Raw genomic sequence first — 25,735 nt, 5'->3', positions numbered from 1 at the left:
CAGTTGTCAAGAAGCAGAGCTGAGGTCCAAACCCTCACAGTCTGATTCTAGAGTCTGTGCTCTTAACTAATATACTGCCTTTCTTGATTTACACTGAAATTGCATTTCTGGGAAATTCTGTGTATGTTAAAATGACACATTAAAATATAACGTATAAGTAACATGTATGTAAATGTAAAACTGAAATAGGCTGTAGGGTTAAGTAATTATAAATGGGTTTTCAACTAATCTTGTAAGGAATTCCAAACTCAAGTGGGACACAGGACAATTCTTGATTATAACTGTGCATCACAGCATCTCCAGCATCTCTGACCTCCACTCACTAAATGCCAGTTGAGCCATCCATTCATTAGGACAACCAAAAATGTCATCACAAAACCAAAACATCTCCTGTAAGTGCTACCACATAAGATTAGAGTCACAAGATGTGACTTTTTATCCATGCATTTTGCCTAACTCGATGTCTGACCTTGGACAAGTCAGCATCTGTCTCCAGGCCTCACTTTCCTGGTCTTCTAATTGAAGGCACTGGCCTAGATCAAGGGTAGACAAGTTAAGCACCAATGGGAAAGGCAAGTCACATAAATTAAAGGGTGAGTCAGGTGTAAAGAAAACATCACATACCTTGGTTCAACTCTTAGGGTCCCATTTTTGATAGATGCATGGGTAGAGAAAAGTAATTATTGTCTTAAAAATATCAGCAATGGGCAAAGGCAATATAACGGCATAATATTGAGGCCAATGCTGGGGACACAGCGGGAGGAGTGAGACCACATAAGGAAAGAGGCTTACCTCTCCTACAGGGAGCAGTGGCTACAGAACTTCACCTAATTGTTACCAGGTGGAATTGTCAGTCCAGGTTGCCGTATCTTTCACTTTTTCAATACAACTCCCAAACTCAGAGTTTTGAAATGTGAAACCTATAAATGACTAAATGTTGGCTCCTATCTTTTAAAAATATCATTAAAGTCAAGCAAAACACATATATAAGAAGATTTCACCCACAGGTCTCCAGTTTGCTCCCACCATGTTTCCTTCCATCTCTGAAGGTCATTCTAACTCAAACCCTATTATGTTACCTTTTTGGGGGAGTGTTAAAGAGGAAATTCCTGGAATTATAAAAAACACAGTTGTTAGAGGGATAAGAGGCTTGTCCAGAAGACTGGGATCTGCTGCCTTTCATTTCAAACATGAAAGCCAGAAAGTCAGCTCTAAGATTGTTTAAAAGCTAAACCGGTTATCTGTTTAAATAAGCCAGCACACCCAGGCAGGGTTACAAAATGGACAGGATTTTCTTGCGAGTTTATTTATTTATTTATTTTAAGAGAAGAACAGGATGCAAGACCTAAATTTCCTTTAAATATAGCACCACCCCTGACATTGTTTATACTTTCCCCTTTGCAATGCTTCCAGGCACACTTTAAAGGAAAGCGATAAGAAGAAAGGAAAAGGGAAGTCACTCACACTGCACAGAAGGAACATTAAGTGTCTGCCCTGGAGGGTGTGGACCAGGCTCTTCAGCTGCCCTTGTTTTATTTATTTATTTTTTTCTTTTTTTTTTTTTCCCTAAGAAAGAGTCGGTAAACTTAACTCTGCATCTGGAGGGTGCTTCCTTGGAAGTGGAGGAGCGCTATAAATCTTTTCTATCAAGGATCATTGTGGCAATGGGGCGAAGAGGCAAGTGATGTGTACCTTAGGTCTGCAGCTTACAGGCGGCTGGGTTATCAGCAAGGGAAGGAAGCTGGAGTGACAGGATACAGGCAGGTTAGAAAATAGTTTGTGGAATGCTGAGGAACAATACCCAGCTCCCCTGGAAGGCCAGTCCTCTTTGGACTTTTCCAAGTTCAGACAAGGGGTCTGTTCAGGCAGGGGCTATGGGAGGGAAGTCAGTCTATTTTCAGAACAGATCTTTTTGTGCCCAGCCTCTCACTTCCAGCTTAGAAGGCGGCACAGGGTAAGGAGCACATATGTTGGAGTTAGACAAACGTGGGTTCAAATCCTGGATCCTTGAGTTATCAGCTTTGCAATTTGGGGAAAGTTTATTTCTTACATATTATTTCTCTCATATGTGAAATGATATGAAAACTATTTGCCAAATGTGGTTTTGTAAGATTAAATATCATACTGAATATAAAGTGGAAAGTATATTGCCTGACAGTAAGTGCTCAATAAATTTAGATTTCTTTCTTTTTTCTCTTTCTGAGTACAAAAAGAATGGATCTATCTTAGATATGGCTGTCTGAATAGTAAGTTTTTTGAGAGGTACTAGGCAATATACTTAATAACAATATCTTTAACCTCAGGTTTCCATCAATAAAGATTCAATACTTTGTCAAATTTAATATCAGAAAAGCTTAGGAAAAAGGTCACTAAATAGCATCTACTGTAAAGGTTATATCTGGCCCCAGTTCCCGCTTGCCCCAATATCCTCCCAACTGAACAGCAATGATGGGGTAAGTGTTCATATTATCCCCATTTTCCAGATGAGAAAACTGAGGTTCAGAGAGCTTAAATAATCTGTCCCAGGTCACCCAGCTATTAAGTGGCTAATGTAGGCTTAGAAACCACATCCATTTGAATCTAGAGTTTACAACATAACTGTCATGCAGACCAAGGAGAAGTAGGATCACTCTTTACTCTAGCAAAAAGGGTCTGAAAATACTCAGCTATGCCTTCACCTGGTGGCATATGGAGAAATCATTTGGCCACCTGTGAGGGCATCGTGTGGCAGCTTCCTCAATGATTCCCTAGGTCAAAATGTACATCCAGTGGCTTAAATCTTCTCTCTGAATCCCCAGGGGCTGATCGCCTTCCCAGTTCCTCTCAGAATGGAACCTTCAAGCCTGGCTTGTAGGCTGGGAAAATGGTGTTCTTATCCCCACTTTCCCATAAGCCTTCTCAGTCTGAAAGCTCCCTTCCGTGTAAATCTCTGTTCAACTCTGGGGAATAATGCCTATGTTTTTTTCACGATCCAGCCTAAATGTGAGCTCTCCCATGGAACTTCTCTGGCAGACTTCCTTCCTTGGCACGATTCATTATCATAGAGGACAGAAGAACTCTGGAACCAACCCAGCCTGGATTCGAATCCTGACACTGCCCATTGCTGGCTGTGTGATGCTGGGTAAGATGCCCGAGTTCCGTATGCCTCCATAGCTTTACCTGTAAAATGCTGTAATCAAGCTCAGAAGGGTGATGTGAAAATAAAACAAAATCATATCTTTGAAGATTTTAACACAGTGACTGACAAATATACAGGAAGTGTTATCTAGATTTTCTGGCTTTGCCACCTTCTTGCTGTGTGACCTCAAGCAAATTACTTGTCCATTTTGTGCTTCAGTTGCCATATCTGAAAATGAACAAAATAATATCTACCTCACAAAATACTATGGTAAATGTTAAAGACATAATACATAAAAAGTACTTAGCATAAAACCTGGTAGACAAAACTAGATTTCCTTTTATCTTCCATTCTTCCTAGAAAGACTTTAGTGCATATTAAACTGTAGAGTTTCTAAGTCTGAAAAACCTGCTCACTTTTCTTCACATTCAGAGCTATCAGGAAAACAACACACTTATACCCCACATTTACAATGTAGGACTGTTCTCTAAACCCAGTTTTCATTGGTTTCTAGAGTGAGAACTTGGAAAATCCTTAGAGTTGAAATCTCCTTTGTATTTATAAGCAATTGACCCAATAAATCAATGGGTCAGCACCATTTCTTGAAAGTCAGTGTGAGTTATTGCAGTGACTTCCTTCTGACAAATGGCTCTTCACAGAGTGATACAAAATATTTGCTCTGTTTGTCAGCTTGTTAATCTGAGTCTCATTTGCATTGAAACTCATTCCTGAGTATGTAAAACCTGAAGCAAATTCTAAATATGATTTAGGTTAAGTAATTTGGGGTGCTGGTTGGGGGTGTGTGGGCCCTGGCCTTGAAGCTGATATACTAGTTTATAGTAATATGGCCTCCTGTGGATCAACCACATGAAGTGTTTGTGTTTCTAATATACATGTGAGAGAGTAATTAGAAGAAGGGAGAAAAACAGGTATGAAACTGAATTTCAATTCAACAAACATTATCTAATGTGTATTATATTGAAAGTTTTAAACTAGATGTTCTAGTACCTGATAACTATTTTAAAGCAGTGAACTTTTTTCACAGTAACACATACTTTATACTGTATTTTGTAACACCTACTGTGGGAAGAAAAATCAAGAAGAAACATGGATAAGTAGATGAAGTTAAATTAAGTCTGTATTTAATTATTTAGTCATTTTTATTTATACTATCTAAATATCTTTATATCATAATATAAACCTCAATAAATTTAAAAGAGTATCATACAAAGGATGCTCTCAAATTGCAGTGGATTAAAATTAAAAAATTAATAATCAAAAGATCTCAAAAAATTCCTATCTATGTAGGAACTGAAAAACAAAATTCTAAGTAAATATGAGTCAGTGAAAAAAAATCAAAAGGGAAACTAGAAAGTGTTTTGAACTGAATAAAACATATATATGCAAATATGAAATGTTTAGGAATATATCTGACAAAAAATGTACAAGACCTAGACACTGAAAACTAGAAATAGTTCTGGAGAAATTAAAGAAGAACTAAACAAATGGTAAGATATATCAAGTTCGTGGATTGGAAGATACTCTATTGTTAAGATGTCAATTCGCCCAAAATTAATCTATATATCCAACCCAACCTCAATAAAAATCTTGGCAGATTTTTTTTGTAGAATTGACATCAGATTATTAAAAATATGTGAAGTTCAAATGACTTAGAAGGGCAAAAATAACTCAAAAAGAACAGAGTTGGAAGATTTATACCATCCAAATTCAAGAGTTATTATCAAAGCTACAGTAAACAAGACAGTGTGGTATTGGTGCGAAGATCAACAAAAAGACTGATAGAAAAGAATAAAGAGTCCAGAAATAGATGCACACATATAGAAACAATTGATCTTTGGCAAAAGCAAAAGAAAACTGAGTGGAGGAAGAATAATCTTTTCAGCAAATAATGTTGGCATGATTGGATGTCCATATGGATACAAGGAACTTCAATCCATAACTTACACTATATACAAAAAATAACTCAAAATGGATCATAATGCTAAATGGAGAACATAAAATTATTTTTGAAAGTTCAAGGAAAATAGGGAAAATTCTTGACATTGGATTAGGTGAAGATTTCTGAGATAGGACATGAAAATTACAATCCAAGAAAGAAATATAATTATCAAATTGTCTGTATCAAAATCAAGAACTTCTGTTCTTTAAAGAACACTGTAAAGAATATGAAATAACAAGCCAAGTCTAGTAGAAAATATTTTCAAATTGCACATCTGATAAAAGACTTGTATCCACAATATATAAAAACTCAATAGGGAAACAAAAGATTCTAGTGAAAAATAGGCAAATGAATTAAAGAGACACTTTGCCAAAGAAGAGATAGACATGGCAAATAAACACATGAAAAGATGCTCAATGTCATTAGTAGTTGAGGACATACAATTTAAAAGAATAAAAAGACACCATTACAACCCTATTAAATTATCTAAAGTGAAAAACTCACCATACCAAGAGTTGGTGATGACGTGGAACAACTAGAACTCTAATACACTGCTGGTAGGAATTTAAAATGCTCCAACCAATTTGGAAAACAGTTTGGCAGTTTCCTAAATAGTAAAACATACACCTAACATAAAAATCAGCCATTCCTTTTCTAGGACTTTATCCAAGAGAAAGGAAAGCATAGAAGAACTAAATAAATAGTAACATGAAGTTTTCTACATAAATATTCATTGAGGATTTATTTTCAATAGGCAAAACTGGAAACTATCCATCAACATGTGATTGGTAAACAAACTATGGTACGTCCATATAACAGAATACTACTCAGCAATAAAAATAAATGAAGGGTATATTTGAGGGGAAGATGGAGGCGTAGGAGGACTCTGAACTCACCTCCTCCCATGGATACAACAAATTTACAACTACCCTTGGAACAATGACCCCTGAGAGAGAACCGGAAACTGGATAAAAAGAAGCCCCATAACAAGGGACACTGCTGACTGAGGCAGAAGAGGCAGAAATCCCTTTCTAGATAGGAAAAAGCCACATTCTACCTGGAACATTTCAAGGCCAGGAACAATCTTAAGCCACAAGGGGATCAGCCTCAACTTCCAAAGCTTGAAAGAACTGTGTGCTGCCTCACCAGGGGCCAGCCCCACACAGCTACACTGCTGAGAGAGCTGACAACAGCCTTGTAGGGCAGAGGTCTACAGTAATTGTAAGCCCCTGAGACTAGCAACCAGGCACACTGGTAGCCTACTCACTTAACAGAAAAACTGCAGTAGGAATGTGCTCTCAGGCCTTACGGCCAACTGTTCTAGGGCTCCTCACACTCAACAAAGTGACTGAAGGGATCGTAGCAGCCTCACACAGCTGAGTACTACAACCAGCCAAGCAGGAGGACAGCCTAGCCTCCCTGAGCACCTGGAGCAAGAGCAACCATGATATAACAGAAGAACACATGCGGCCCACAGAGGGGACACTCCTGGAACATTTGGAACTGGTGACAAGAGGGAAGCACACTGCTGGGCCTCATAAGGCATCTCTTACATAAAGCCACTTCTCCAAGATTGGGAGATGTAGCTGACGTACCTAATTACGTACCTAATCTACCTGATAAAGAGTACAAACTAGTAGTCATAAGGATGCTCACTGATCTTGGGAGAAGAATGGAAGAACTCAGTGAGAATGTCAATAAAGAATTGGAAAGCATAAAAAAGAACCAATCAAAACTGAAGAATACAGTAATGGAAATGAAAAATTCACTAGAGGGAATCAATAGCAGAGTAGATTATACAGAAGAATGGATCAGTGAACTGGACAAAAGACTAGAGGAAATCACCCAAGCTGAACAGAAAAAAGAATTAAAAAGAATGAGGACAGTCTAAGGGACCCCGGGGACGACATCAAGCATACTAACATCTGTATTATACGTGTCCCAGAAGGAGAAGAGAGAGATGGGCAGAGGGGCAGAGAATCTATTTGAAGAAATAATAGCTGAAAACTTTCCTAATCTAAGGAAGGAAACAGACATCCAGGTACAGGAAGCATGGAGAGCATCAAACAAGATGAACCCAAAGAGGCCCACACCAAGACACATTATAATTAAAATGTTAAGAATTAAAGATAAAGAGAGGATCCTAAAAGCTGCAAGAGAAAGGCAACAGGTTACATACAAAGGAAACCCCATAAGGCTATGATCTGAGTTCTCAGCAAAAACCTTACAGGCTAGAAGGAAGTGCAACAATATATTTAAAGTGCTGAAAGGAAAAAACCTACAGCCAAGAATACTCTACCTGGCAAGGTTATCATTCAGAATGGAAGGAGAGAGAAAGAGTTTTCCAGACAAGCAAAAACTAAAAGTTTATCACCAAAAAGCCAGCCTTACAAGAAATGCTAAAGGGACTTATTTAAGAGGAAAAGAAAAGACCACAAACAGGAATAAGAAAATTATTTTAAAACAATAAAATCCCTGTTAAAGGCAAATATACAGTAAAAGTAACAGATCAACCACCTATGAAGATAATATGAAGGTCAAAAGACAAAAGTACTAAAATTATCTATTTCCATAATAAGAAGATAATGGATACATTTGCACAAAAAAAAGAGGTTAGAGAACAAACAGAAGGACCTGCAACTAGAAGATACAACTATGTACTGGGGGCCTTTGGGGAGGAGGAGAAGAAGGAAAAGGAGGAGGAGCAGGAAGGGGAGGAGGGGAAAGAGGGGAAGGAGGAGGAGGAGGAGAAAGGAGATTGGCAGCAGACGTTAGCTCAGATGCCAATCTTTAAAGAAAAAAAAATCTAGCCCATCACCCTTAAAAAAAAAAAAAAGAGGTGATATATGATATCAAAAACATAAAATTTGGGAGGAGGGGAGTAAAAGAGTAGAGCTTTTAGCAAAAGGTCAAACTTAAGAGATCATCAACTCAATGAGGATAGTTATATACATAGGTTATTATCTATGAACCTCATGATAATCACAAACCAGAAAACTATAATAAATACACAAAAACTTAAGAGAAAGGACCCCAAACACAATACTAAAGAAGGCCATTGAACCACAAGGGAAGAGAGCAAGAAAAGAAGGCTCAGAGAAGAAGTACTAAAATACCCAGAAGAAAAGTAACAAATGACAGTAAGTACATGCTTATTAATAGCTACTTTAAATGTCGATAGACCAAATGTTCCAATCAAAAGTCATAGGAGGGCTGATTGGATTAAAAAACAAGACTTATATATACACTGCATACAAGAAACATACTTCAGAACCAAAGACACTCACAAGCTGAAAGTGAAGGGATGGAAACAGATATTCCAGGAAAACAGCAATGCAAAGAAAGCTGGGGTAGCAATACTCACATAAGAGAAATTGACTTTAAAACAAAAACCACTAACATGAAACAAAGAAAAGCACTATATAATGATAAAGGGAACAATCCAACATGAGAATATATCACTTGTAAATATCTGTGCACCCAACATAGGAGCACCTAAATATACAAAGCAATTATGAACAGACATAAAAGGAGAAATAGACAGTAACACAATAATAGTAGGGGACTTTAACACTCCATTTACACCAATGGATACATCATCCAAACAGAAAACCAATAAGGAAACACTGATCTTAAATTACACATAAGACCAGATGGACTTAGTAGATATACAGAGAATATTCCATCCAAAAACCACAGACTACACATTCTTTTCAAATGCACATGGAGCATTCTCCAGGATAGATCACATATTAGGCCACAAAACAAGTTTCAATAAATTAAAGGCGATTGAAATAGTACCAAGCATCTTTTCTGACCACACCAGTATGAAACTAGAAATCAACTACAGGGAGAAAACTGGAAAAGACACAAATATGTGGAGATCAAATAAAATGCTACTGAACAATGATTGGGTCAATGAAGAAATCAAAGGAGAAATCAGAAAATACCTGGAGACAAATGAAAATGAAAATACAATACACCAAAATTTGTGGGATACAGCAAAAGTGGTTCTAAGAGGGACATTTATAGCAATACAGGCCTACCTCAACAAAAAAGAAAAGTCTCAAATAAACAATCTAACAGTGCACCTAAAGGAACTAGAAAAAGAAGAACAAACAAAGCCCAAAATCAGAAGCAAGAAGGAAATAATAAAAATCAGAGCAGAAATAAATGAAATAGAGCTTAAAAATAATAGGAAAAAACCAATGAAACTAAGAGCTGGTTCTTTGAAAAGATAAACAAAATTGACAAACCTTTAGCTACACTCATCAAGAAAAAAAGAGAGAAGGCTCAGATAAAATCAGAAATGAAAGAGGAGAAATTACAATGGATACCTCAGAAATACAAAAGATTATACGAGAATACTACAAAAAACTATATGCCAACAAATTGGATAATCTAGAAGAAATGGATAAATTCTTAGAATGATACAACCTTCCAAAACTAAATGAAAAAGAAATAGAGAATTTGAATTGACCAATCACCAGTAAGGAGACAAAAAACAGTAATCAAAAACCTCCTAAAAAATAGAAGTCCAGAACCAGATGGCTTGCCTGGTGAATTCTACCAAACATTCAAAGAAGACTTAATACCCATCCTTCTCAAACTCTTCTAAAAAATTAAAGAGGAGGGGAAGCTTCCTAACTCATTCTATGAGGGCAAGAATACCCTAATACCAAAACCAGACAAGGACAACACAAAAAAATAAAATTACAGGCCAATGTCACTGATGAACATCAATGCAAAAATCCTCAACAAAATACTAGCAAATCAAATACAATAATACATTAAAAAGATCATATACAATGATCAAGTGGGATTTATTCCAGGGATGCAGGGATGGTTTGACATCCACAAATCAATCAATGTGATACACCACATTAACAAAACGAAGAACAAAAATTACATGATCATTTCAATAGATGCAGAGAAAGCATTTGACAAGATACAGTGTCCATATATGAACAAAACTCTGAATAAAATGGGTATAGAAGGAAACTACCTCAACATAATAAAGGCCATATATGACAAACCCACAGCTACCATCATACTCAAAGGAGAAAAACTGAAAGCTATTCCTCTAAGAACAGGAAATAGACAAGGATGCCCACTTTAACCACTCTTATTTAACTTAGTATTGGAAATCCTAGCCAGAGCAATCAAGCAAGAAAAAGAAATAAGAGGGATTCAAATTGGAAAGGAAGAAGTGAAAATGTCACTATTTACAGATGACATGATTTTATATATAGAAAACACTAAGGAATCCACCAAAAAACTTTTAGAAGTAATAAATTAACACCATAAAGTTGCAGGATACAAAAATCAGCTGCATCTCTACACACTAACAACAAAGTAGCAGAAAGAGAAATTAAGAATACAATCCCATTTACTATCGAAACAAAAAGAAAAAAATACCTAGCAATAAATTTAACCAAAGAGGTGAAAGATCTGTACACTGAAAACTATAAAACGTTGAAAGAAATTGAAGAAGACACAAAGAAATGGAAAGATATTTCATGCTCTTAGATTGGAAGAATTAACATAGTTAAAATGTCCATACTTCCTGGGGCCAGCCCCGTGGCCGAGTGGTTAAGTTTGTGTGCTCTGCTGCGGCGGCCCAGGGTTTCACTGGTTCGGATCCTGGGTACGGACATGGCACCACTCATCAGGCTATGCTGAGGCAGCATCCCATGTGCCACAACAAGAAGGACCGACAACTAAAAAAATATACAACTATGTACTGGGGGGAGGTGGGGAGAAAAAGCAGAAAGAAAAAAAAAAAAGAAGATTGGCAACAGTTGTTAGCTCAGGTGCGAATCTTTAAAAATGAAAAAAAATAGCCTGTAACAAGGCTGTTTCAGTAACAGGCTTAGAAATAATAAAACAAAAAAAAAATTCCATACTTCCTAAAGTAATCTACAGATTCACTGCAATCCCTAACAAAGTTACAATGTCATTTTTCACAGAACTAGAACAAAGAATCCTAACGTTTACATGAAATAACAAAGACCCCAAATAACCAAAGGAATCCTTAGGAAGAAAGAACAAAGCTGGAGGTATCACACTCCCTGATTTCAAAATATACTGCAAAGCTATACCAATCAAAACAGCATGGTACTGGCACAAAAACAAAGACACAGATCACTAGAACAGAATCAAGAGCCCTGAAATAAACCCACACATCTATGGACAGCTAATTTTCAACAAGGGAACCAATAACATACAATGGAGAAAGGAAAGTCTCTTCAATAAATGTTGTTGGAAAAACTGGACAGCTAAGTGCAAAAGAATGAAAGTAGACCATTATCTTACACCATACACAAAAATCAACTCAAAATGGATTAAAGACTTGAACGTAAGACCTGAAACCATAAAAGTTCTAGAAGAAAACAGGGGGTATGCTCTTCGACATTGGTCTTAGCAACATATTTTCAAGTATCACCTCTGACCAGGCAAGGGAAACAATAGAAAAAAATAAACAAATTGGACTACATCAAACTAAAAAGCTACTGCACAGCAAAGCAAACCATCAACAAAACAAAAAGACAACCTAACAATTGGGAGAAGACATTTGCAAACCACACATCTGATAAGGGGTTAATATCCAAAATATATAAAGAACTCATACATCTCAACAACAACAAAAAAAACCAATTATAAAATGGGCAAAAGATCTGAACAAACATTTCTCCAAAGAAGAAATACAGATGGCCAACTGGCCCATGAAAAGATGTTCAATATCAGTAATTATTAGGGAAATGCAAATCAAAATTACAATGAGATATCATCTCAGACCTGTCAGAATGGCTATAATTAACAAGACAAGAAATAACAAGTGTTGGAGAGGATGTGGAGAGAAGAGAATTCTCACACATTGCTAGGGGGAATGCAGACTGGTGCAGCCCCTATGGAAAACAGTATGGAGAGTCCTCAAAAAATTTTGAATAGAACTGCCAAACAATCCAGCTATTCCACTGCTGGGTATTTATCCAAAGAACATGAAAACATGAGTGTGTAAAGACACATGCACCCCTATGTTCATTGTGGCATTATTCACAATAGCCAGGACTTGGAAACAACCTAAGTGCCCATCAAGTGACTAATGGATAAAGAAGACGTAGTACACATACACAATGGAATATTACTCAGCCATAAAAAAGATGAAATCCTGCCATTTGTGACAACATGGATGGACCTTGAGGGCATTACACTAAGCGAAATAAGTCAGAGGGAGAAAGTCAAATATGGTATGATCTCATTCATAAACAGAAGATAAAAACAACAACAAACAAACACATAGAGACAGAGAGTGGATTGGTAGTCACCAGAGGGGAAATTGGGAGAGAGGAGGGTGAAAAGGGTGACTGAGCACATGTGTACGGTGATGGATGGTAATTAGTCGTCTGGTGGTGAACATGATGCAATCTATACAGAAATCAAAATATAATGATGTACACCTGAAAGTTACATAATGTTATAAACCAATGTTACCTCAATAAAATTTTTAAAAAATTTAAAAATTTTAAAGATAGAAATGAAATATTGATTCATGGAACAAAATGGTTGAATCTCAAAATGATTACGTTAAGTGAAAGAAACCAGCCCCCCTACAAAAGTGTATGATTCAATTTACATAAAAATTCTAGAAAATGCAAATTAATCTATAGTGACAGAAAGCACATCATTGGTTACCTGGGGATGGGAAGAGGATGGATTTGTGAGGGAGGTATTAAAAAGGGTCATGAGAAAACTTTGGGGATCATGAATATGTCCATTATCTTGATTTTTGTGATGGTTTTGTGGGTATTTACTTATTTCAAAAAAATCAAATTATCCGGTTTAATCATGTACAATTAAATGTATATATTAGATAATACTATCATTAAGTGGTAAAGCCAAGATTTTAACCAAAGCTGACTCCCAAATCCATGTATTTTGGCCCCCCCCCTTTTTTTTTTTTTTTTGCCTCATTTGAACCAGACCTTGAAATCTGTGTGAAGATTTAGCATACAAGAGGGAGAATGTAGTAGTGGAAAGTAGCTGGCCTGGGAATTAATAAAACAGGGTCGGCTGATTGAGACGTGTAGCAGTAGTACCGGCGGGAGAATGAGGGCCCTGAAGAGATTTACTTATCACTGAGTTTCAAATATCTCACAAAGCTTCTCTGGATGGCTGAGGTCTCAGCTCCAACCTTCTCTTCTCAGGTAGGCCCTACCTAAACACCCAGTCCAAAATAACAACACCATCCATAATCTACTTGGCAAGTGCACTCTTAAAGACCCTATTTTATTTTCTTCACAGTACTTAATCCCATCTGAAATTATGCTGTTTATTTCCAGGTTTGCAAATTCATTTTCCATCCCGCTCTGCTAGAAAGAGGAGCCTTACCTGGTGGCCAAGCACTGGTTTCCAGTGCGTAGAGCAGTGCCAGCCACACAGGAGGGCCTCCTGAATCAATGGGTCTTGAATGAATGAGTAAACGAATGCATCCTTTTCTATTTTAGGTTTTGAGTTTAGTTTGGGGCTTGACAATCTCCCCAAATACCATGTGCCAAAAACTTTTCCCCTTAATTTCCAATCCCATGTGTGTTAACAAGGAAATTAGACCCAGATGTTTCTGCACCATCCACCCCGAATTCTCCAGAATTTGATGTTGTAAGAGCTGCATTATGGAGCTTTTCCTTTAGTAAACCAGTGCCCAGAGAGGGGAAAAAAAGCAGCCCCAGAGACAGGGGATTAAAGAGGAAAAAAGAGCTGGAACATTTCTAAATTATATCTCCCGTCAGAATTTTACAGGAGTTGGTGAGGGTGGCAGTGGTACCTAGTAACCTCTGCCCTTAGTTTTCTCCACCAAGATAGGGCAACCTCTTGTGGACCAACCTTCTAAGAAATCGCACATTCTCAAATGGATAGTGAAACCTTGTACCTGCATCTTCTACTCTCAGACAACGGCAGGACAGGTTGCCACCTCCCATCCTCATTATTAACTGTGATATGTTAATTTGGAGGCAGAAGTCTGGTGGGGATGTCAAGGCATCGTTGGCATCCAGTAACAGATCTAAACAGATCTTTCAGGGCAAGATCTGGAAACAGAGCGAGTCTGTCTGGGAACCGCCAACCTAGTGTTTTTGTTTGTTTTTGTTCTGGGGTGTGTTTGTCTGTGTGTGTATGTGCGTTAGTACAGGTTTGGGTAATGAATATAGCTTTCAAACAAGACAGATTTGTATTTCAATACCACTTCTACTATCTGCTGGCAGTGTCCTTTCAGCATTACATAAATTCTCTGAGCCTCTATTTCTTTATTTTAAAAAACTGAGTTAAAATAGTTATGAAATGAGATATTTTGTAAATGGCCTGTTGAAACACTCAGTACAGATTGGAAATATTAGAAGACAGAGAAAATAAAAGAAAAATAATGAGGGAGGGAGAGAGGGAAGGAGGGAGACAGGAAGGAAAGGAGGGAGTTCCTCCTTCCCTTCCTGATAAATGGTTAACAACTTAACAACTAATTCTGTGGTCAAAATAAATAAATAAATCCTGGACTTATAATGTTTGCCAGTTTCTGTGGTGTAAATATTCCTAATATGGCCAATTACTAGCTTTCCATGTCAAGTCAACAAGCTCACAAAACTTTAAAAATTTAATATTCAATTCTTGCAAGCTGGGACAGGGCAGTAACTGCACGCCACCAGGGAAAGGCCACCGAAGGCCACTGTTGTTAAGAAAATAAACACTGGTCACTCAGCCTACAGCTGTGGTGGATTCCAAACACAGTTTCAATTCAAATTAAGCACATAATTATTAATTTCCACCTTTTTCAAAAGGATGTTGTACTTGAAGCTGCAATGTGAGGTGGGCTTTAAAAAACTCTATCTGTTTATTACACTCTTCAGGTCTGGTATTTGAGAGTTCCAGCATTTATAAGGAAAAGCTGAAAACAGTACTCTCTGGGGAAGAGAGTCAGGGCAGAACTCATACGCAGGACCACTTTGCAGTTCTAATGATCTGCCTGACCTGTTGTTAAAAAATCTGAGGTGCTAAGGTGACTCCCACTCTTAGGGATATGCTGAGTTCTCAGTTTCTCCAGGATAAGTTGCAAACACAGTCGTAAGAGGGGATTGTACTTTGACCATTATCATCTATTAATACCTCAGTGTCTGATTTGCTGATTTTACAAGCAATTCTTTAGCAAGAATCTGAGGGAAAGAGACATAAGGCAGTAAGTTTTAAGATGGGGTCTGGAGAGTCAAAATGATCATAGATCCTGGGTCACTGGAAGGAACCTTGACCTGACTCCGGTGTGGCCATAGTGGGTCCTGAGCCACTGGGAAGCAATGAGAGGACCTTGGTCCAGAGCATATGCGGGATTTGAGAACAGGTCCACTATGACAACCTGAGTTTTTGTTTTCACATTTTTTTAATTTAAAAAGAAAGGAAACTGTATCCTTAATGTCTGTGTGATATTGGGCAAATCATTTACCCATTCTGGATCTGTTAACTCAACTATAAAAAGGGAGCACTATATCAGCATGTTCTTGTGAGTTTCCAATCAGGTAATACGCATCTGGGATGAGGCAAGGTATTCAATGACCGTCTGCTTATTTTCTTAGATTTCTTTCTCCGTCATAATTTTTCTCTGTAAGGAGCAAACGGAAAGACATGGAAGTGTTTCCTAATGAAGATAGTGAGACAAGTAAATGCCAAATGTGTGTGGGTTAGTGTGTTGCAAATATGGACATCTGATTTCAACTCAGTAGGCAGAGGAATGCTCTTATTACAACCACATGGTTCTATTTAATTTCTTAGAAGGCACCAGCCTAGGTTAGGAAACTCTTGACCCCTCCTTGAGAGCCCATTTCAGATGCTGTGTCTTTAATGAGGCTTTGTCTAATTCTCCCAGCAGAAACCAGCCCCATCTCCACTTTTTCAGCTTCTTTTCTTTCCATTCTAAGCACAGGTCCTATGCTGCCTTGCAACATAGTTATCTTGTTGGGCCTGGATTTGTGAGTTTCAACTTCTGCACGGAAGGAGCACAGGTCTCCCTTGGATTACCTCACGTAAAAAGTTATTGTGAGAAAATGCATGGCCATAAGAAAAACAGGAATCTCCACAGCATCTCATGGAAACCAGGAGCATCCCTCCAATATGGCCACCAGAAGAACAGAAACGGTCACACATCTAGGCCTCAGAGAGATGGAAACACTTTCAGGAACGGGAAGGTCACCTGGGTCCCAGCAAGCATTCATCACACAGACACAATGTGCACACCTGGGCATCCACACATGGCCCAGTGGGCACCTGTGCCTCTCCTGAAATGGGTTGCCTGTGGAGCTGCTGAGCCGGACTCTCTTCTCCCTGACTCCCACTCCCCTTATCCTGTTTTTCCCTGTCTGCTGTCTGCAAATCTCCATCAGAGAAAATCTGTCAAGCTGGTCACTGTTATGCCCACTGGCCAGCCTTTCCACGCCACCCATAGTCTGCTGGCCAATTGACTGTCATTGAGTTAGGTGTCTACTCCAAGCAAATTAAGCTTGGCCATGGTGCTGGGTTCATACCTAGCACCAGCAAGACTTCTTCCATTAGTAGGTTGTGTTTCTTTGGGAACTCGAACAAAGGTGGCCATGGTGTGCAGTCATCTGAAGCAAGGACTCTCCAGTGAACCGTCTTGTCTCCATTACCTCTCTCTAAATTCCTTTTATGAGATAAACAGTCTCTTATACATCTCTGCATCCCCAACAGCAACTAATGGGTACTGCACGAATGCTTTTAAAATCCAATTTTACTGATTTCTCACTAGATTGGTTTTAGCTTCTCATTAATTCTGACTCTGGTTTGAAAAGAGCGTCTTTGTGCATGTGATATTTGTGTGTGTGCTCATACCACAGACTGCATGAAACACACTCGAAAGGTATTATAATCCTTTACAGAAAACAAATGGCAAGCAAAGGGTCTTGATATAGCTTAAAAAGAATTTTTAATAAGATGCCTTAGGGCCTCCCATCTAGAGAGAACTTGAGGTGGATATATCACATCTTCCTTTATTTTTTCTTTTCCTTACACAGCTGTGGAATTTATTGATGGCTACGGCCCAATTCCCATACATAGAGGGATATTCCGTTGAAACCCATTTATTTTACAAATAAAACATATAGGTGTTTAGTATTCATGCTTCACCCTCTCCGTCTACTTCCTGAAGAATTACTTAGAATGTGGCCAGAAGAAGAAGATAATAAAAAGGGAGCGATTCCCAATTAAGAAAGATTGGTATATCCCAAAGTCTTATTGGCTTGAGATCTCTGCTGTTGCTGGTCACAGCTCTCTTGGGTGATGGATGGGAAACAGCATGAAGAACCCTAGTTGTACTGACTTATCATACTGCATCATAACATTGATTTGTACATCTTCTACCACACTAATCTGCTCCGTTCATCTTAATATCCCCATCATAATGCTGGCTGCATAGCAAGATTCAAGAAATCTCTTCTAAATCATTGAATCTTCAAATAAGCAAATGCGCTAACGAGTGAAATTGCTTTGTCACATTGTTGTTATTTTATTGTTCATCTTACCCATCACCTACTTGATTTCATGGACTTTGATCTGATTCCCTTCTCTCCTTCATCTAGTCATAGTTGGGTTGCCAGATACAGCCAATACAAATACAGGACACCCAGCTAAAACAGGATTTCATATCATCAACAAAAGAAAATTTAGTATAAGTATGTCCCACGGGAATTTGTTGTTTATCTGCAATCGAAATGTAATGGGCAGTCCTGTATTTTAATTGGTAACCCTAATACATGCCCACAGCCCCAATCATTTAAGTCCATTTTCAGGCCACAGTTCTCTCCACCCCCACCCCCACCCCATCTCTGATCACCCCCTCATCCCACCCCACCCTTGGCACTGACAAGGCTGTTCACACTGGGTGGGGCAGGAATGTCAGCCAGAATGGCTCTTGCTTTAATGAAAGGAGATGCGGGCCTTCTACCCACCTAAAGGTGGACAAGGTCTCCAAGAGCTTCCTAAAGAAAACAGGGGCTGCCAGGGAGAAGAGAAACTTCCCGACCAAACACTTGCCTCTTTTGTCTAAAACAAAGAAAAGAGCTATTCAGAAACCAAATTGATTAAAATTGAGGGAAATTGCCGGACCATTGATAATTGCAGCCAAAGGGCAGTGGTCACTCCGACTGATTGTCACTTCAGAGGGAGCTGCGCACCAACAGCCAATCAAGGGCATTAGCGAGAAGCAACCTTTTCGTGACCCACAATTCCCCCCTCGGGAAGCATTTCACACAAGCCTTTAAAGCCAGGCCAAAGCATTTTCCGCACCATATTTACCTTTAATTCCCAAACCTAGAAGGACTGAAAATCATTCAGTCTCTAAATGTCTTTCACATGCTTAGGAGATGAATGAGACTGGCCTCCACCACAATGGCTTTCTCCATTCACTGGCCTTTGAAATACGACAAGCGAAGGAGACCTTCTGCCCCCCATGCGTCCCCTGGACTCTGGTTACCCACCTTCCTGCACCCCCATCAGACCGTTCAGAAATGCTGCTTCTGTTCAACACCGTGAAAACCTGAGCACTAGTCTGGTTTGTATTTCATTCTTTCTCTTACATCCTCTCACAGTGGCACTTTGACAAAGATAAATCTCTCCTCGGTTCTAAAAGGAATCTGTATTTATAAATTCTTTGAAAAGATTTTGACCCAGGACGTGGGAGACTGGGAGTGGTCCCTGCTCAGCCACAGACATGCTGAACGGTTTCTGGCAAGTTGTAGAACATTTCTGACTTCAGCTTTCTCATTGAGAAAACAACCATGTTGGACATGGTCCACAGGTCAAAACTGAGCTAATCATTGCAATACGTGGATACTCCAAAAAGAAAAAATACCCTATATATATTTTAATAAATACATATAAATATAATTTATAAATAGTAGACTTAAAAATAATACATAAATATTTTTTTCAGAATTTCCATATGTAATATATAGGTCATATATATATTATAATAATAACATATAATGCAATTCCAAAGGAAAAGTTACATGTTTTATACATATATATATATTTGTGTGTCCAGGATCTGTAATTCGTATTGTAAACAAGCTCTCTGGGTGATTCTGAAGATTTGACAGGTCTGGAAATTACTAGAGAAAAAGGTCCCCAGTCTTCCCAGTAGCGTTTCTTGGTTTCTTGGTAGGAACACTGAGTTTTTTCCTCCTACCTATTCCCAGGAGCCTGGAGGCTGTGCATGTAAGAGTAAGCACAATAGGGCTTCCAGGGATGATTAAGAGGTCAAAGGGGTCTGCTCTGCTCGAGGAAGGAAAGAGGAAGTACCTTCTGTCCCCTACCCAGGAAACCCCACACTTGCTAGAAGGGCACTTCCTTAGAGCAGAAGGAAGGGCGAACACCCCAGATGCCTCAGGACAGGCTGAGGGGACGATGTGCTTCCTATCACCCGGACCCTGGCCTGTGGCCCAGGAGGTTTTGTCTGCTAAAAGGGGCTGCCTTATGATTTAAATTAGGCCTGGATGATCAGCTCTGCACGTGGATTCTGCGTCCTGATTACAAATCCCCCACCATTTAGGAATCCACATCTCCATTCTCTACAAGCACTTTGCTTTTGAAAAGGGAGCTAAATTGCTGCCAGAGGATTGGATTCTGGCTCCAGAGAAGCCACCAAACTACTTCTGTGACTTTGAGCTTGTCCCTTCACCTTTCAGTGCCTCCGATGCCTCACTGTAAATTAGGAGGCTGAAAAATCTTTCTCAGGTCCTTTCTAGCTGTGAAAGGATGCAAAGTGACTTTTTTTTTTAAATATCTGCTGCCAATGTTTAGATAATCTAGTAAAGAGGTATGTAAATATCATTATGTAATAGTTTCTAGTGACAAAAAAAAAAAGACAGACAATATATCTAAATAAGGAAATGGCTGCATGTTGGGGCACGTCCACGCAAGGAATATTATTCAGTCATTTAGAAAGGTGAGTTTGAGCTCTATCTGTTGCCCTCAAGGGATGTCCATGATGAGTTATAAAAGTGAGAAATTTATAGAGAATTTAAGCAAGTGAAAGAAATATGTGTGTATGAAATTGATGCTTTTAATAAAAAGCACGCAAAGTGCATATGTTTTACATGAACATTGAAAATGGATGAAAAGATACCGATCGTGCTGTTAATACTGGTTCCTAGAGAGACAAGGAATGGGGTGAGGGAACATTATTAGCTATTCTTTTCATATCTTCAAACTGCTTCAGTGGTTGTAGTGAAAACAATTTTCTTTTGTAATTTCTTTGAAGACAGATTAAATAAATGAACGAAAAAAATCAAACATCCTTATCACAGCTCTTCTCATGAGGAAGGCACAGGGGGTGTGGAGTGGAAATTTAAGATCCGGTCCACACAAGGTATTGGAAAACATTCCCACAAAATTAGATTTCTCTTTCTTTTTGGGCATATTCTCCATCCCCATTGCCACTGCCCTGGGGGTTCACCATCTCCTGCCAGGATTGTTGCATCAACCTCTCAACTTGTCTCTTTGCTTTTAGTCTCATTCTGCGTTCTTCACATTGCTGCCCATGAAATATTTCTCATACACCTGGTCATGTCACTCCCTTTCCTGAAAACACTCAATGACTTGCCACTGCTTGTAGGATATAGTCTACACTCTTTAGCAGAGCAAACTAAGCTCAGCACATTCAAGTTCCAAATTTTCTGTTCGATCTTATTGACAAACATTTCCTCTGCGTATTCTATTCTCCAGACACACTGAATGGCTCACCTTTTGCTGTTTTTAAAACATGCCTTTTCACGGCTTCATGTTATTTCGTTGGCTATCTCCCTCAATCTGAATTCAGTTTTCCCTATGCATTTCTGGTGAACTCTTACAGATCTTCAAGACACAACCTAAATAAAATTAATTTGTATATCAGGACCTACAAAATGGATGCCACCAGTGGCCCAGTCCATGTCACAAATCTAAACATGTCAGCCTGCCCTTATGGGAAACACCTGTCAAGGAAATGTAACATACATCAATCACAATCCTCCAACTCGGCTTTAGTTAGCTTACCTTACCCGAGAAGACAGGACCTGCTAGCCTTATAAAGAAATCCTCAGCCTCCTGGCCTATCATGCACTGTTTCCACGTTGCCTCTTCAAATGCTCTATAAAACTGGTTCTTTGCCCCAGATCTCTCAGGAACAGTGCTCCACTGCTTGGGAGGCACTGTATTCCCCTAATCCATGCATTGTTCTCCCTTGAATAAAGGACATCAGATTTGTTACTAAATTGTTTTAGTTTTGCCATTTGACACCTGTATGTGGTTATCTTTAATGCCACCCTCAAGAGTAAGTCATCCACACCCCTCCAACATCCACAGTATATGTTTATACTAAAGCTTACTACTATTCTATTATAATAATTTATATACTTACTTTTCTCCTCCTAGAATAAAAACTGCATTGCACATGGTACATGCTCAATGAATTCTGCATAAATTATATTTACTTCTAACCTTCCTGAAATATTTTTTTTGATATTGTAGCAAAAATCAGATTATAGTCTATAAGCGATAATGACTGGTAGTTTAAATTTTGTTTCCAGGTGACCAAAGTGAGTACTTGGTTAAAAATTGACGCTTATCAAAAGAACACCAACCTGTGCTGATTATTGCATTTAAATGATTACTTCTGTTGGTTATTCCTGCCCCAAACTCTTGGAACCCTTCATTTCTACCTGCTCCCCCACAAAACAGTGTGAGATAGATGCAATAACATTCTTTTAGGCACCCAAAGATTAAGGTCTAAGTTTTGATTCTGCTTCTTCCGACTGAGATCTGGCCAGCTCTTAACTTCTCTGTTATCACACTTGGCTCATCTATGAGCATTGTTATTCAACGGGGACAATGATAAAATGACTACTTCACAGGGTCATTGTGAAGTTGAACCAATAAGAACGTTAAAGTTCCACATGAACCTAAATTGTTGTTACTTTTTTAACAGCTGCCCTTCCTACAGTATTTATTTGCCCCTTCCCCCATCACTTCCCTAATGGGGGTGAAGTCAGAGGAGTAATCCTGGGTGTCCCGAGAAAAAGAACAGCGTGCAGATCTAGCTCATTAAGTAAACCTGTTGGATCAAAATGAAGATTTCCCACATCAGTGATTATGGGGAAGTTACTTCCTGTACAAAAATATTTTTCATTTTGCACAAAGTGTCATTACTTGGTTCATTTAAGTAGTAAGGTCTTCAGAATGAATACCATATTCACACAAAAAAATCACTTCTCACACACACATTTTCACAGTAATCAGTTAGAGAAAGTCTTTCTCTTCCTATTTCTCCTGTGAACACCATTTCCTCCCACTCCAGGGAGACAGAGTCGAAGCAAAATTTGCTAAGCTTTGGAGGTGGGTTAATCTGCGTTACAATCTGGCCTCCAACACTTACAAACTCTGGGCAGAATATTTAAGTTCACTGAGCCTCTATTTCTAAATCAGTCAAATGGATGTAATGATATCTAGCTTGCAAGGTTATTATGAAAATCGAAACAAAAGATATAAAGTGCCTGGCATGTAATATGTGCTCAACAAATAAGAGCTGCCCTCATTAATACGTTTCGCCATCACCCACTTCAATATTCTGTTCCTGTAAATCAAAAAGCTGGTGAGCTTTCAAGCAAGCAAGAAATCAGAGACCTCTGGCACGCGAAATAGTGACTACGTAAAAGATGAAAACTCAAAAAATTATCCTCTTTAATGATATTTCTTAAATATACTCTGAGATCCTAATGTTTAATCATGACTAAAACTTAGTTGGATTACAATTCTGGTCCTAGGACAAAGCAGGAAGAATTATTAATAATAATTATCAGTATTCATTGGGTAAATGGAATAGTCCACAGACGGGTATGAAAAGCCCGCCAGGAAGGAGAGTTTCATAGGCTCTTATTGTCAATGAGTCTTAATGTTTAAAGCTTATGGACTCTAATCAAGCAGGAAGACAATACAGTGAATGGAGTACAGTCTCTGATACCTGACTGGGTTCAAGTCCCAGCTTTGCCACTTTCCACCTGTGTGAGTGAAAAATCAGTCCAGTCAAAGAAAAACAAACAGACCTAGACGTCAGCTGACACAACTTCCTCACTTCCCATCAAAGAAAACTGAGCTGCAATGTAATTGACTAAGATCCCGCCAATATGGATACACACCTACTTCCATGGCAGAGCTGAAGCTTGAATTTGGAACGCCTGACTCACAGTCCAGAAAGTATTCAACTGCACAAAATCATAGCAAGAAATCACACAGACCTCTTCAGTTCATCACTATGCATTTTGCCTAGCAAAATTAGCACAACTCATGTTTATTTGAGGTCTACATTTTTTAATTAGGATAAGCTAGTTGTCCTCTTATTCATATACCTTATCTTTCCAACTTGAGAAAGAGGAATCCAAAATTGGGCAATTCTCTCGCTTGTATTGGGTCATCTCTTCCCACAGGCATTCCAGGGCAGCTACACATAGGTCTATCTGAAGAAGGGAAACACAACAACATTTAAGAATACTTACGACACTGCAATTTCCAGCCATCTTTGTTAGACTTTGGGCCTATGAGGGCATCATGATTATTGTATTTAGCATCCCCAAAATGCTTAGCACAGGGTTTTGGCAAATAGAAGATGGTCAATAGATTTTGATCAATGAGTGAAATGAAAATGAGCTCATCTTTATGAATGGGTCCCTGCTGCCCAGGCTAATAACATGTTCTCCTCCTAAACTGCTCCTAGAGTATTTTATTCACATCGACCTCGTCGCACTTGCCTCAGTCTAAGGGTACCCAAATAGCTCTTCCACCAGCATATAAACTCCTTGATGGCAGATATTTTCTTCTTTTTCTTTTTTTCATAAGCCTATGTCCCAAACACACATGCCCCCACCAATAATCCTAGCCTGATGCCTGTCACATTCTAGGGGCTCATTGCGTTTATTGAATGAAACTGAATCTACAGAGGTTAACCAGAATGACCTCTCAAGGACACTTTTAATCCTAGGAATCCATGACTTTGGAGTGCTAGAAAGATGTCTTCTAAAATACCACCATTTGCTTTCGTATCTTGTTTAATAAGCTGTCTGTGATCCATACAGCCTTGGGTGAGGGAATGCCAATGGAAGATTCATATACATTCATCTATACCATTCCTTGGGATACCAAGCTTGGAAATAAATGCTTCCTTTGCTAATGTGTTCTCACATGGCATTTCCTGTACCCAGATGTCAGCAAGGGGATTTTAAACAATGATACACATTGTTTATATTTATTTTAATTTATTTATTTTACTTTACTTTATTCCTAAACACTGTATTATAGGACTTGTCAACACAGTTAATTCTTGAATTCAGCCAAATATATCTCAAGTTTTACTAAGTTGAGGCCAAGCATCAGAGGACTAAATAAACTACCCTTAGATTCTTCAGACAGTATCTAATATGAGACCAACTTCCTATAGATTAAGCCAAGATGACATGCAAACAGAGCTCATGATCTAAAGTGTTTTGCTTTATAGGAAGGTCAGAAAGCCCTGGATCTTTATAGTGACTGCTAAAAGGAGTCAGGATGCCCAGAAAACTAAATTACTGCCAGAGTAAAACATTCTGTGTTATTTACAAGTGGAAGCTGTCAGGTCAGCTAAATCAATTATTCACCATTTGTTCAATTTGGCTTTATATAAATCTTCATTTTCTCACATAGCAAATTCCCAATTTATTGTGAAGACATACACAGTCAGTAATGAGGATAGAATGCCAAATGTTAAACTGAGGACAGTTGCAAAATTTACAAGTTCTGCCCCCTCAGCTGGCTTCATTCCTCTGCATCTTTCTCTTGCCCGACAGCCATCATTCTGTCTGATTTTCATACAGAAGTCATAAACAGAAGCACTATTCCATCACCCAACAAGCAAGAGTTGTGCAACATCTTTGCTTCATGATTTGGAAACCGAGAATTCCAGCTGATACCTATCACTTGGGAGGCTGGTGAATGTTTAACAAAAGCACACAGTAACAGTAATAATAGCTATTAAAAACAACCATTTCTATATTGCCTATTATGTGGCAGGATCACTGTAAGGTGCTTTACATATACTATTTTACTTAATCCCAATAACACCCTTTGAAGATGTTATTTATATCACTTTACAGTAGAAGCAGCTGAGATTTGAGATGTTAAGAAGCATGTCCAAGGTTATAAGGTTAGTATTAGCAGATCCAGGATTCTAGCATGCCAGAGGTATAGTACTTTTTTTTTTTTTTTTTTTTTTTTTATTTTAAAGATTTTATTTTTTCCTTTTTCTCCCCAAAGCCCCCCGGTACATAGTTGTGTATTCTTCGTTGTGGGTTCTTCTAGTTGTGGCATGTGGGACGCTGCCTCAGCGTGGTCTGATGAGCAGTGCCATGTCCGCGCCCAGGATTCGAACTAACGAAACACTGGGCCGCCTGCAGCGGAGCGCGCGAACTTAACCACTCGGCCACGGGGCCAGCCCCAGAGGTATAGTACTTTTGATCCCATCCCTTCTTTCTCTTAATTTCCCTTCCTGAGCATGGGTCATCAGGCCATTTTCTCTCTCTTGCTACCATTGCTGAGAGCTCTGA

General features: G+C 38.7%; 1 long non-coding RNA gene across 1 annotated transcript in view; it reads right to left on the bottom strand.

Moving 5' to 3' along the window:
• LOC111775027 (uncharacterized) overlaps nucleotides 1-25,735 on the bottom strand; it is a 72,376-nt gene that overhangs the window by 28,657 nt on the left and 17,984 nt on the right. The window contains exon 4 of the long non-coding RNA XR_002810474.2: nucleotides 23,510-23,617. This is a non-coding gene — a long non-coding RNA (uncharacterized lncRNA). The remainder of the gene's footprint in view (nucleotides 1-23,509; nucleotides 23,618-25,735) is intronic.

Source organism: Equus caballus, chromosome 9 (genome assembly GCF_041296265.1).
Source record: "Equus caballus isolate H_3958 breed thoroughbred chromosome 9, TB-T2T, whole genome shotgun sequence".
NCBI lineage: Eukaryota > Metazoa > Chordata > Mammalia > Perissodactyla > Equidae > Equus > Equus caballus.
The sequence above is the reverse complement of the archived record's forward strand: the minus strand, read 5'-3'. Positions and strand labels throughout refer to the sequence as shown.